The following is a 12,500-nucleotide window of genomic DNA, read 5'->3' as shown; positions in this document are numbered from 1 at the left end:
TTTTTTAAAAAGAATTCCAGGCAGCTTTTAACATCTGAGTATTTTAACAACTGAGAGTTTAATGAGTGAATTATTTTAGACTAGCAATAAAGCCCGTTGTGTGACAAAATACAACAGGCTGTAGAAAACTGTGGGTCGTCTCCAATACACCTTGCATGTGCTCACATTGGCGCATACTCTGCTTATGCACCTGCGGAGGTCTTTAAAAAGTGAGTCATTGCCAATACGCCTCGCCTTTTATATATATAGATTTATTATTGTGCATATAGATTACAAATATTTGCTGCTAATAATTGTTTCATTGTCAACGTGTTGTTTTATTCTTAATGCTTTGTTTTGTTGATACGCTGTTTACATTTTTTTCCTTTGTTACATGTGTTCATTGTAATTTTATTGTGATTTTTGCAAGCTGACTTGGATATAGATTACAGAAAGGAGAGATCTAAGTATGTTTGTTTAAAAACAACAACAATCCTTTCAGTTGCGTCCAACAGAAAGGAAGAAGAAGAAGAAGAAGAAGAGGAGGAGGAGGAGGAAGAGGAGGAGGAGGAGTTTGGATTTATATCCCCCCTTTCACTCCTGTAGGAGACTCAAAGGGGCTGACAATCTCCTTGCCCTTCCCCCCTCACAACAAACACCCTGTGAGGTGGGTGGGGCTGAGAGAGCTCCGAGAAGCTGTGACTAGCCCAAGGTCACCCAGCTGGCGTGTGTGGGAGTGTACAGGCTAATCTGAATTCCCCAGATAAACCTCCACAGCTCAGGCAGCAGAGCTGGGAATCAAACCCGGTTCCTCCAGATTAGATACATGAGCTCTTAACCTCCTACGCCACTGCTGCGTTCCAGGAACTGTTCCAGGCCAATTAAGCACGATTCTCTTAATTCCATTTTGATCTTCCAGACACCTCAGCAAAACTGTTTGGCTGACTGTAGCAAAAGTCTTTTATCTGGCACAGGGGTCTGTAACCTGTGGCTCTCCAGATGTGCATGGACTACAATTCCCATCAGCCCCTGCCAACATGGCCAATTGCGCAGTGCTGGCAGGGGCTGATGGGAATCGTAGTCCATGAACATCTGGAGAACCACAGGTTACAGACCCCTGATCTGGCATAACTGGAAGAATGCATTCCTTTTCTCTATGTGCCGGTGGAGATCACCACAACAGCACCAAAGGTTATTTGTGTTGCTCAACTGGGCCTAAGTTGAACCAGAAGGGCAGAAAAAGTAATCATAAATCATGGCCACGCATATTGATTGAGAATATCAGTGGGGAAATCTAGGAATTTCTTGTTATGGTGGTTTAGCGACTAGTGATGTGACGCCCACCCCCAAGTTAGGGCTGTCAACCGCCAGACCAGGCCTGGGGTTTCCCCAGACTTGCAACTGATCTGCAGAGAGTGTGGAGACGTGCTCAAATGGAGCAAATCGCAGGGGCTGTCGATGCATTCCTATTGCCGAAACAAAACTGTGCGCCTGCCCTCTAGAGGACATGAGGCTGTGCAGCACAAGACACAACTATTGTATTTTCTCGAAAGGAAGATGAGACGCTTTTGTATCACTGAAATTGTACGGCATTGTAATCCAGCCCTCTCTTTTGCTTATGCCTTGGGGAGGTGGGAATTTGAGTGAACACAGTAACTAACGTTTACGTGTTTTGGGTGTCAATAATGTGTAATACAGTGGGAGGCCCTTGAGATTCACACAGGAAGGGGGGGAATCCCCTCTCTCACCTCCCCCTCATGGTTCCAGGGCACACCACCTATCTTAAACCCACGGCAGTGCCTGGGAATTGCTCTGACCCCAGAGACGCTACCACCATTCTCAATGATGCTGGTGAGGCCAAGGGTGTGTATGTGTATCTCAGTGGCGGTGGCCACCGCCCATTCAAGTGGTAAGTGCCCTAGAGGGCATGCGCAGACAACCCTTTAAACAAATTATTTCATATTTTTCTGCAAACCTGGGGAGTACCACAAGTTTGCAGAAGAATTTGTTTCGCACCAATGTGGTCCCAACCTACAGATTTAGGTCCAGTTCTGGTCGCCGCATCTCAAAAAGGATATTGAGGAGATAGAAAAAGTGCAGAGAAGGGCAACGAGGATGATTGAGGGACTGGAGCACCTTCCCTATGAGGAGAGGCTGCAGCATACTAGAGTCAAGACAGTGTCTAACCAGCTCCACACAAACACAGGATGACCATAGACAAAAGAAACAAAGGCCAGGATACTTCTATTCAGATGCTCCCACCAGTGACCTTGCTATCTCCATTGACACTCCCATGCTATAGTCTTCATTGTTACTCATACTTCTATTCAGATGCCCTCAACTATTGACCTAGTTGCCTTCTTTGTTACTCACAGACTATGTTTCTCCACCCACCCTGGACACTCCAACAGATATATATACTCCACTTGCTTTCCCAACATCAGATCCTCTGAAGATGCCAGCCACAGATGCAGGGGAAACGTCAGGAGAGAATGCTGCTAGAACACGGCCATGCAGCCCGGAAACCACACAGCACCCAAGAGGCTGCAGCGTTTGGGACTCTTTAGTTTGGAGAGGAGACGTCTGAGGGGGGATATGATTGAAGACTATAAAATTATGCATGGGGTAGAAAATGTGGACAGAGAAATTTTTTCTCTCTTTCTCACAGTACTAGAACCAGGGGGCATTCATTGAAAATGCTGGGGGGAAGAATTAGGACTAATAAAAGGAAACACTTCTTCACACAACGTGTGATTGGTGTTTGGGATATGCTGCCACAGGAGGTGGTGATGGCCACTAACCGGATAGCTTTAAAAGGGGCTTGGACAGATTTATGGAGGAGAAGTTGGTTTATGGCTACCAATCTTGATCCTCTTTGATTTGAGATTGCAAATGCCTGAGCAGACCAGGTGATCGGGAGCAACATCCACAGAAGGCCCTTGCTTTCACCTCCTGCACGTGAGCTCCCAAAGGCACCTGGTGGGCCACTGTGAGTAGCAGAGAGCTGGACTAGATGGACTCTGGTCTGATCCAGCTGGCTTGTTCTTATGTTCTTAGGTATCTGCAGATAGGGATCACACATTGCTTTTAGATATGAAGCAGGAATAAATTAACAACGGTGGGGGATTAGGTTTGCCAACCTCCAAGTGGGGCTTGGTGGTCTCCTAGAATTACAACTGATTCCCACCATACATAGGTCAGTTCGTCTGGAGCAGGGGTCTGCAACCTGTGGCTCTCCAGATGTTCATGGACTACAATTCCCACCAGCCCCTGCCAACATGGCCAATTGCGCCATGCTGGCAGGGGCTGATGGGAATTGTAGTCCATGAACATCTGGAGAGCCACAGAAAAGGCTGCTTTGGATGGATGGAATCCACAGTGTGCCATGACTTACTTTCAGTCACAGACTAGTAGAGACATTTGTGTTGTGCTGCCAAGACTATGAGTGTAAACATTTTTTTTGCACAGCCAATCCAAGCCCCAGGTGACAATCATAGAATCATAGAGTTGGAAGAGACCACGAGGGGGATCCAGTCTAACCCCCTGCCATGCAGGAACACACAATCAAAGCACTCCTGACAGGTGGCCATCCAGCCTCTGTTTAAAAACCTCCAAAGAAGGAGACTCCACTGCACTCTGAAGCAGCGTATTCCATTGTCCTACAGTCCTTTCTGTCAGAAAGTTCTTCCTCATGTTTAGGTGGAATCTCTTCTCCTGCATCTTGAATTCATGACTCCTGGTTCCTAGTCTCTGGAGCAGCAGAAAAGAAGTTTATTCTCTCACCAACATGACATCCTGTCAAATATCTAAACATGGTTATTATATCATCTCTTAACCTTCTCTTCTCCCGAGTAAGCATACCTAGCTCCCTAAGCTGCTCTTCGTAGGGCATGGAATCCTGACCTTTTACCATTTTGGTTGTCCTCCTCTGGATCCATTCCAGCTTATCAAAATCCTTGTTGAATTGCAGTGCCCAAAACTGGACACAGTATTCAAGGTGAGGTCTGACCAATACAGAACAGAGTGGTACAATTATTCCCCTTGATCTAGACACTGTACTCTTATTGATGCATCCCAGAATTGCATTGGCTCTTGTGGCTGCCGCATCACACTGCTGACTCATGTTCAGTTTGTGGCTTACTTTCCACCATACATAGGTCAGTTCGTCTGGAGCAGGGGTCTGCAACCTGTGGCTCTCCAGATGTTCATGGACTACAATTCCCACCAGCCCCTGCCAACATGGCCAATTGCGCCATGCTGGCAGGGGCTAATGGGAATTGTAGTCCATGAACATCTGGAGAGCCACAGAAAAGGCTCTGGTTAGTTTGTGTTCTGAAACCTGGCTAAGACGGTAGTGGGGATTCGACCAGGCAGGAATTAAGATCCCTCAGAGAAACCTGGATTGAGTTCGTGTTCAGGGAAAACCTGTGGCTAAGGCGGTGAGTGGGGAGTTAAACGGCGAGGAGAGGTCGTCCCTCAAATCTGGTTAGTTTGTGTTCCGAAACCTGGCTAAGACGGTAGTGGGGATTCAACCAGGGAGGTGGATCCCTCAAACCTGGTTAGTTAGGTGTTCTGGAAATACAAGCTGGCTAAGACGGTAGTGGGGATTCAACCCGGGGAGGTTGTCCCTCAAACCTGGTTAGTTTGTGTTCCGGAAAAACCTATGGCTAAGGCGGGTGAGTGGGGATGGAAGCCGGGGAGAGTCAGCCCCTCGAAACCTGGTTAGTTTATTGTGTTCGAAACTCTGGCTAAGGCGGTGAGTGGGGATTCGAGCCGGGAAGGTCGTCCCTCAAACCTGGTTAGTTTGTGTTCGAGAAACCTGGCTAAGACGGTAGTGGGGATGGGCTAATCAGGAGGTCATTCCTCAAACCTGGTTAGTTTGTGTTCGAAACCTGGCTAAGGCGGTAGTGGGGATTCGACCGAGGAGAATCGATTCCTCAGAAAGCCTGGTTAGTTGGTTGTGTTCGAGAAACCTGGCTAAGGCGGTCAGTGGGGAGTTCGATCCGGGAGGTCAGCCCCTCAAAACCTGGCGTTGGTTTTGTGTTCCCGAAACCTGTGGCTAAGGCGGTGGCGAGTGGGGATTCGACCGGGAGGTGCGTCCCTCAAAACCTGGTTAGTTTGTGTTCTGAAACCCTGGCTAAGCACAAGGCAGTAGGTGGGGATTAGGCAACCGGGGAGGCCGATCCTCTCAAATCTGGTTGGTTGTGTTCTGGAGCAACCTGGCTTAAGACAGTAGTGGGGAGAATTCGGCACCGAGGTCAGCCCCTCAAACCTGGTTAGTTTGTGTTCTGAGGAAAACCTGGCTAAAGGCGGTAGTGGGGATTAGGCAGGAGAATCGAGGAGGTCGTCCCTCAAACTTCCTGGTTAGTTTAGTTTGTACTCTGAAACCTGGCTAAGAGCGGTGAGTGGGGAGTTCAACCAGGGAGGTCGCCCCTCAGAAGCCTGGTTAGTTTGGTGTTCGAGGAAACCTGGCTAAAAGGCGGTGAGTGAAGGGATTCAACCAGGAGGTCAGTCCCCTCAGAAGCCTGGTTGGATTGTGTTCCGAAACCTGGCTAAGGCAGGTAGGTGTGGGATTCAACCAGGATTAGGTGGGTCATTCTCAAACCTAAGTTAGTAGTCCGTGTTCTGAAATCCTGGCTAAGGCGGTGTAGTGGGGGGATTCAACCCGGGGGGAGGTTGTCCCTCAAACTCCATTTGTGTTCAAAACTCACAAGACGGTGGGATTCTATCGGAGGTCGCCCCTCAAACCCTGGTTAGTTTGTGTTCGAAACCTGGCTAAGGCAGGTAGTGGGGATTCGAGCCGGGAGGTCGTCCCTCAAACCTAATGGTTAGTTTGTGTTCCGAGAAACCTGGCTAAGGCGGTAGTGGGGATTCGATCGGCAGAGGATGCACCTCCAAACCTGGTTAGTTTCCAGTGTTCACGGAAACCTGGCTAAGAGCGGTAGTGTGTGGGATCTCGACCGAGGAGGTGCGATCCCTCAGAAACCTGAAGTTAGTTTGTGTTCGAAACTCCGGCTAACACGGTAGTGGGGATTCGACCGGAGGCGTCGCTCAAACCTGGTTAGCTTCGTGTTCGAAACCTGGCGCTAAGACGGTGAGTAGGGGATTCGACCCGGGGAGAATTCGCCCTCAAACCTAGTTGTTAGTTTGTGTTCCTGAAACTCTGGCTAAGGCAAGAGCGGTAGTGGGGATTAGACCGGGAGGGGCCGTAGATCCCTCCAAACCTGAGGATTGGTCGGTGTTCTGAAACCCTGGCTAAGGCGGTAGTGGGGAGTTCGAGCCGGGGAGGAGGTCAGTCCCCTCAAAACCTGGTTAGTTTGTGTTCTGAAACCTGGCTAAGATCAGTGGTGGGGGGGGGATTCGACCGGGGAGGTGTCGGATCCCACTCAAACCTGGTTAGTTTGTGTTCTGAAACCTGGCTAAAAGACTGTAGTGGGGGATTCGAGCCGGGGAGGTCGGAATCCCTCAAACCTGGTTAGCCAGTGTTCTGAAACCTGGCTAAGACTGAAGTGTGGGGATTCAGGCCAGGCGGGAGGGTCGCCCCTCAAAGCCCGGTTAGATTTGTGTTCTGAAACCTGGCTAAGGCAGTGCGGGGATTAGAGCCAAGGGAGGTGGAGTCCCTCAAAACCTGGTTAGTTTGTGTTCTGGGAAAAACCTGGCTAAGACGGTAGTGGGGATGGAAGCACCAGGCAGGTGGAGTCCCTCAGAAACCTGGTTAGTTTTGTGTTCTGCGAACACCTGGCTAAAAGGCGGTGAGTAGGGGGATTCAGCCGGGAGGAGGAGAGATCAGCCCCTCAAACCCTGGTTAGTTTGTGTTCCTGAAACCTGGCTAAGACGGAAGTGCGTGATTCGACCGGGAGGTGGGTCCTCAAACCTATTAGTTTGTGTTCTGGAAACCTGGCTGAGGCGGTGGTGGGGGGATGGGCGAGGTGGGTCCTCAAACCCTGGTTGGTTTGTTCTGAAACCTGGCTGGAGCCAGGAGGTGGGGGGATTAGGCCGGGGAGGTGGATCCCTCAGAAACCTGGTTAGTTTGTGTTCTGAAACTGGCTAAGGCGATGGTGAAGCGGGGATTCGACCAGGGAGAATTCGCCCTCAAGCACCTGGTTAGTTTGTGTTCTGGAAACCTGTAGCTATAAGGCCCACGAAGTGGGGGATTCGACCAGGAGGTCGATCCTCCAAACCTGGAGCAGTCAGTGTTCTGAAACCCATGGCTAAGGCCGAGGAGGTAGTGGGGATGGAGCTAGGGGAGGTCGTCCCTCAAACCCTGTGGTTAGTTTGTGTTCTGAAACCTGGCTACTGCAAGGAAGACGGTGGTGGGGATTAGGCACCGAGGTGGATCCCTCCAAATCTGGTTAGTTTGTGTTCCGAAAACCTGTAGCTAAGAGCGGTGAGTGGGGATTCGCACAGGGGAGGTCAGATCCCTTCAGGAATCCTGGGTATTAGGTTTGTGTTCTGAAACCTGGCTAAGGCTCGAAGACTTGACCGATACCGCCCTTCAAACCTGGTTAGTTTGGTGTTCTAAACCACTGGCTACAAGGCGGTGAGTGGGGATTCAACCAGGGGAATTAAGGTCCCTCAGCTGGTTAGTTTGTGTTCTGAAACCTGGCTGAAGGAAGGTGGAGGTCGGTCCCTCAGAAACCTGGTTAGTTTGTGTTGTTTCGAGGGAAACCTGGCTAAGGCGGTGAGTAGGGGAGGTTCAACCAGGAGGTCGTCCCTCAAACCTGGTTGGTTCGCGGTTCTGAAACCTGGCTAAGGCGGTAGTGTGGGGACCTTCAACCCGGGGAGGTTGTCCCTCAGAACCTGGTTGGTTTGCAGTGTTCTGAAACTCCGGCTAAGGCGGTGGTGGGGGGGGGATTCGATCGGGAGTGTCGTCCCTCCAAACCTGGTTAGTTTGTGTTCGAAACCTGGCTAAGGCGGTGAGTGGGGATTCAATCCGGGGAGGAGGGTCAGATCCCCTCAAACCTGGTTGGTTGTGGTGTTCTGAGAAACCTGGCTAAAGACGGCAATTCAGTGAGGGATTAGAGCAGGCCAGGGGAGAGTCGCCCCTCAAACACCTGGTTAGTTTGTGGTTCTGAAACCACTGGCTAAGAGCGGTGAGTGGGGATTCGCACCCGGGGAGAGTCGGCCCTCAAACTCATTAGTTTTGTGTTCCAGAAACCTGGCTAAGACGGGTAGTGGGGATTAGGCCGGGAGCCGGGGGAGGTAGATCCATTCCTCAAAGCCTGGTTAGCGCAGGGTTCAGAAAACCACAATGGCTAAGACGGTGAGTGGGGGATGGAGCAGTCTCCCCTCAAACCTGATTGGTTGTGTTCAGCTCCTAGCTAGTGAGTGATGGGGATTAGGCCAGCCGGGAGGTCGGCCCCTCAAACCTGGTTAGCTTTGTGTTCTGAGGAAACCTGGCTAAGACAGTAAGACAGGGGATAGAGCCGTGGAGGTCGATCCCTCAAAACCTGGTTAGTTTGTGTTCTGAAACCTGGCTAAGGCAGTGGTGGGGATTAGAGCCGGGAGGTGGATCCCTCAAACCTGGTTAGTTCGTCGAAGCCTTCCTGAAACCTGGCTAAGATCGTGAGTGGGGGGATTAGGCAGGGGAGGTGCGTCCCCTCAGAGAAACCTGGCTAGTTTGTGTTCTAGAAAAACCCTGGCTACAAGACGCGGAAGTGGGTATTCGACCGGGAGGTCAGATCCCTCAAACCTGGTTAATTTGTGTTCTTGAAACCTGGCTACAAGGCAGGAAGTGGGGATCTTCACCAGGCAGGTCGAGTCCCTCAAACCCTGGTTAGTTTGTGTTCTGAAACTACAAGCTGGCTAAGGCGGCAGTGGGGATTCGAGCCAGGAGGTCGCCCCTCAAACCCTGGTTGAGATTTGTGTTCTGAAACCTGGCTTAAGGCCCGATTGTGAGTGAAGGGGATTAGGCCGAGGAGGTCGCCCCTCAGAACCTGGTTAGTTTGTGTTCTTGAAACCTATGGCTAAGACGCAGTGAGTGGGGGGATTAGGCTGGACCATTAGTCCCTCAAACCTGGTTAGTTTGTGTTCTGAAACCTGGCTAAGACGGAAGTTGGGATTCGACCCGGGGAGTGGGTGGAAGCCCTCAAAACCTGGTTAGTTTGTGTTCTGAAGAGCCTGGCTAAGACGGAAGGTGGGGATTACGACCGGGGAGGTGGAGTCCCACTCAAACACCCTGGGTTAGTTTGTGTTCTGAAACCACTGGCTACAAGATCCGGAAGTGGGGGATGGGCACCCGGAGAGGTCAGATCCCTCAAAACCTGGTTAGTTTGTGTTCTGAGGAAACCTGGCCAAGCAACGCAGTGAGTAGGGGATTCGACCCGGGGAGGTCGAATCCCTCAAGCACCTGGTTGAGTTTGTGTTCTGTTCCTGGCTAAGGCAGTGAGCGGGATTAGGCACCGGGAGGTCGAGTCCCTCCAAGCTACCTGGTTGGTTTGTGTGTTCTGAAACCTCCGGCTACAAGGCGGGTAGTGATTGAGGAGTTCGAGCCGGGAGGTCGTCCCTCAAGCACTTGGTTAGTTTGTGTGTTCTGAAACCCTGGCTGAAGGCGGAGATCTCGAGCCGAGGAGTTAGGCTCTGTCAGCTTCAAACCTGGTTAGTTTGTGTTCTGAAACCTGGCTAAGACGGAAGTGGGGAAGACTCCCAGATCCCTTTTGCATTTACTGTTGCCAAGCCAAGTGTCACCCATCCTATATCTGTGCATTTCATTTTTTCTGTCTAAGTGTAGTATCTTACATTTATCTCTGCTGAAATTCACTGTGTTACTTTTGGCCCAGCTCTCTGGTCCAGGTCATTTTGAATCCTGACCCTGTCCTCCAGGGTATTAGCTACCCCTCGTAGTTTGGTGTCATCTGCAGAGTGGATTAGCATGCCCATCATCCAAGTCATTGATAAAAATATTGAATAGCACTGGGCCCAGGACAGAACCCTGTGGCACCCCACTAGTCACTTCTCTCCAGGATGAAGAGGAGCCATTGGTGAGCACCCTTGGGGCTCCGTCAGTCAACCAATTACAAATCCATCTAACAGTAGCGTTGTCTAGCCCACATTTCACTAGCTTGTTTGCAAGAATATAATGGGACACCTTGTCAAAATTAAGATATGCTACATCCATAGCATTCCGTCCATCTACCAAGTTTGTCACTCTGTCAAAAAAGGAGATAAGATTAATCTGGCCTGACTTGTTTTTGAGAAATCCATGTTGACTTTTAGTGATCACGGCAGTCCCTTCTAAGTTCTCACCAATGTCTGTTTAATGATCTGCTCTAGAATCTTCTCTGGTACTGAGGTCAGCCAGCCTGGATAGTAATTGCTTCATGTGCAGAAGGTTTCCCCCAGAGGTGTAGGAAGGGGAACCAGAGCCCGGGGCAAAATGGCTCCAAGGCCTGTCTGCTGCGCCCCCTGCGAGGCCGCGCCCCCCACGTCTGCTAAAAAACAACCTTTATTAACGTATAGAGTCAGTGGGCCTGTGTGTAGTCTGGGCTTCTGAGGCACTCGTGCCCAGCCTGGCAGGGGGACGTGGCTATGTGCGGGGCCACTTTGCGCCCCCCCATGTGACCTACAATGGTGGTGCCTGGGACAAATGTTCCCAGATGTCCCCATTGTATCTACGCCACTGGTTTCCCTGGACCTGATTCCTTTCTAAAAGCACTTCTCAGAAAATGGGCTGACTGCCAGCTCATAGTCCCAATACCAGGGACCCCTGGCTACCTCCCAGCACGGTGTAGTGGTTAAAAGCAGGTGCACTCTAACGTGGAGAACTGGGTTTGATTCCCCGCTCTGCCACTTGAACTAGCTTGTTTTTTTTACTCCCCTAGGCGGGGGGAGTATAAATCCAAACTCTCCTTCTTTTTCTTCCCCAATTTTCTTGGCCTCTAGTGCTGCTGGACCCCCGCCTAGCTCTTCTGCTGCAGACCAACGTACCTTCCTGAAACTCTTTTTAAAGAAAGTGTTGCACTCACTTTGGCAACCTCTGCTTCTGAAGCAGTGAAGGACAGGTTGTTGCAAATCCAAAGGGTTGTATTTGGCACGGGAGTATTAAAGATATCAAAGACATCTTCGGACAGAGGCGCTTTGTTCTTACAGTTACAAAAATAGACCTGAACAGGGAAAGCATCTTGAACTAATTTTTTTAATTTGTTGTTGTGTGAAAGGCAAGGAATCCACGAGCTCAACAAAACAAGGCTAACTGACAACGTCTGCGGCGTTCCCTCCCCACGCCTGCCGTTCGAACCCAGAAGTTCTGCAAAGGTCTGAGCGGCTAATCCCACTGTTGGGGGAGGTATGGCACGCTGCCCATGTTCTATAAATAAAGCATCTGGGAACACTGAGTTCCACGCTAACACACTGTGCAGCTGATACACCGTGACCCCTTCTCCGCGCAAACATATGCAGACACACAAAGTCTTTGCCCTTCATTTCGTTCTCATATTTGTCTGTTTTCCTGCTCTCCATCTTTCCTGTGTTTCTCCTCCTGAATCCCCTGCCCCCACCCCACCCTACCTTAAGGTCGACTGAAGACCATTTTTGTTTTGTTGGACATTTTCTCAGTGATCCCTCCTTCCGAACCCGTGTTTCTTTTTAATGTTTTTTGTTTTGTATGCATTCTAACTCTGTTTTGTTTGTAGTACAACTCTGTTTTGAACTGTTTCTGAATTCGTTTCAGTGAGGTGGGTTTGGGAGAGGGTTTGATTGGAATGGTTTCAGAAGGCGATTGTGTTCGGCCTGCCAATCTCCAGGTGGTGTCTGGAGATTCCCCGCTGTTACAACTGATCCCCAGACAGGGGCGTACTGCCCGAGGGACATATGGGATCAAATGTCCCCAGGCTGCGGTCATTTAGTCATGTGGAAGGCGGAAAATCATCCCCCACCACCTTTCCTCCTCCCCCCCCCGGTCCATACACTGACTGCAACACCTGGGACAAAAAAAGTTGTTTGGTTGAGGTGGGGGAGGGCAACTGCCCAATTTTGGGGGGGGGGGGGAAGAGTTCTCAGATTTTGCACCAGGATACATTTTCCCTAGATACGCTTCTGTCCCCAGGCACCAGAGATCAGTTTCCCTGGACCTGTGAGGCACTATAACCCCTTGAAGTCCCAGCTCTCTGCAATTCTACCTTCCTCAGGCTCCGCCCCTAAAACCTCCAGGCATTTGTTTTAATGTGGTTAGTTTTAGTTATGTATTTTATGTGCTGTTATTGGAACAGCTGTATTGTGAGCCGCCTCGAGCCCTTTGGGGGTGAGGCGGCCTATAAATCTAATAAATAATAATAATAATAACAACAACAACACCTAGATCTGCCGTCCCCTCTCTGGGAGGGGTTTTATCTATAGTTTTAATACTGGACGCCAAGTGGAATGCTGTAATTTTATGTTTTAATGATGCTGTATATTTACATTACTTATTTATTGTTACGATTGGTTATGCAACACTATTTTGTTGTTCACTGCCCAGAGCCCTCAGGGGATGGGGCAGTATATAAAAACGACAATTAAATAAATAAATAAATAAATAAATAAAT

This window comes from Sphaerodactylus townsendi, linkage group LG03 (assembly GCF_021028975.2).
Source record: "Sphaerodactylus townsendi isolate TG3544 linkage group LG03, MPM_Stown_v2.3, whole genome shotgun sequence".
NCBI lineage: Eukaryota > Metazoa > Chordata > Lepidosauria > Squamata > Sphaerodactylidae > Sphaerodactylus > Sphaerodactylus townsendi.
Note: the sequence above shows the minus strand (reverse complement) of the source record.